Here is a 2,290-nt window from a genome sequence, read left to right as displayed (position 1 = left end):
AATGATCAAAGTAAAAATACAAAAGTAATTTCTGAATAATCTCTCCATTCTTTACAATCGTTGTCCCTTTTATAATGGCCAGGCGGATAAAATAGTAATAGCGGATAGAATAGTAACATTGATCCCTCAAGATCAAGAGATCCTGAGAGATCCGCTCAATCTTCCATCTTCAGTTAGCTCTTTGTCTTTTGCACTGATGCTGTGATCTTCTCTGTCCTTATCCATAACTATGCGCCCCATCCTTGACTTGCTGCCTGTGCGCTGTTTCCTGGTCAAGGAACAACAGTTACTCCACTTTGTCTTTTTCCTTCTATCGGGTAGGGAACGATAGTTTTCCGTTTCATCTCTTTCCTACACGAGAAAAGACAATAATTAGCTAAATTGTAATAATAAATAGTTCCCTAGTTTTTACTATAATGCTTTGATATATGAGTATCTTTTAGAACATAAAGGGGATATAATTAAAGGAAAGGATGATGAAATAAATGGAAAATTCATACCTTTTTCGTAGCTCAACACCTAGTGGCCTATGTTTCCAAGTTGACAACCTCCAAGGAAATCTACGATAGACTGGTGAGTTTATTTAAAGTTAATGATGCAAATCAAGTTCAGTTCCTTAGAAATAAGCTGAAGGAAATTAAGAAGGGCAAAGATGAGAGTATGCAAGCATGTTTCTTAAGAATCACTGAGATCAAGAATGATCTCCTATATATTGGGGAAGTAGTTCCTGACAAGGAAATGACTATCACAACTCTTGGAGGACTGCCACCTGAATGGTATATATTTAGGACTACTATTATCAACAATAATGTCATCTTAGGAATTGAGGAATTGATGGCTAGATGTATTCAAGAAGAGACAAGGATGGAAGAGAAAGAAATGCCCGCACTTAAAGGCCATCCCTTTGCCTTTTCTTCTCATGCTAAAAGAAGAAAAAATTCTGGGGCTAAATCCAAAGGAAAGGCAAGACCAAAGGGTGGAAGAAAAGGTCAATGTTACAATTGCAACAAAATGGGCCACTATGCGAGGGAGTGCCCTGATAAAAGGGACTCACACCATGATGATGACCAAAATCACTCTCAAGGCAATCAAAGGAATGGCAAGTGCAATGGCAGAGGTAAAAGAAATGCTGGAAATCAAGGAAGAGGACAAACCTTCAAGAAGGCAGGAAACTCTAGGTATGAATCTAATGTTGTTAACAATAAGCAAGATGAATATTGTCTACCAGTGACCCTCTCTACCATTTCTCCCTCAGACTCACTGGGAAATTGGCTTATTGATAGTGATGCCTCAAAACACTTCACTTGTTACAAAGAAGCTCTCTCCAATCTGATAGAAAAGGAGACCAACCTGGAAATTGTTCTTGGGGACAACGCAAAATATCCCGTGAAAGGCATAGGGAATGTCACTCTTCAATTGAATCAGGGTAATACAATTCATTTGTAAGAAGTCTTATATGTACCTGATCTAAAAAAGAACTTGGTGTCCGTTTTGGCAATGGAGGACAAAGGCTACAAGGTAACCTTCATTGATGGAAAGGTACGTGTATGGAAAATGAATTTTAAGGAAGCTTTCACTCTTGGGTTTCGAGTCGATTCATTATATCAGGTCGGAGGAAGTCTGCTAGGTGTCATGTCTTGTGACACATCACTTCAGTCTGAACTATGGCATCAGAGGTTTGCTCACCTTCATTATAAAGCTCTACCCAATGCAAGGCAAGTGGTGACAGGGATGCTCAAGTTTCGAGTAGCGCAAGAAGGTGTACATCCTGGATGTGTCGAAGGAAAGCTCAAAAGGGGACCATTCCCCTCAAGCCAAAGCAAGACCTCCGATATATTGCAGTTAGTTCACTTACACATATATGGTATGATGCATGTGAACTCTTTGGGAGGATATTTATATTACCTCACTTTTACAAATGATTATTCTTGCAAGACTTGGATATACTTCTTGCAAAAGAAGGATGAAATGTTCACTTGGTTTCGTCACTTCAAAGCCTTAATCGAGAATCAAACCGAAAATAAGATCAAGATCTTAAGGATTGATAATGGGATTGGGTATGAATCCAATGAGTTCCATGACTTTTGCAAAGAGGCTGGCATTAAGAGGGAGACTACAACACCATATACTCCTGAGCAGAATGGTGTGGCGGAAAGGAAGAATCATACGATTGTGGAAGCTGTCCATGCTATGCTTCACGATCAAGGACTTCCAAAGTTTCTATGGGCTGAAGCTACGAATAGCACCGTATATGTGAAAAATCGATGCCCTCATCAAGCATTGGGCTCCA

This window comes from Pinus tabuliformis, chromosome J (genome assembly GCF_031772625.1).
Source record: "Pinus tabuliformis cultivar Carrire ecotype Pingquan chromosome J, CPIR1, whole genome shotgun sequence".
NCBI classification, from domain to species: Eukaryota; Viridiplantae; Streptophyta; class Pinopsida; order Pinales; family Pinaceae; genus Pinus; species Pinus tabuliformis.
This window is presented reverse-complemented; position numbering follows the sequence as displayed.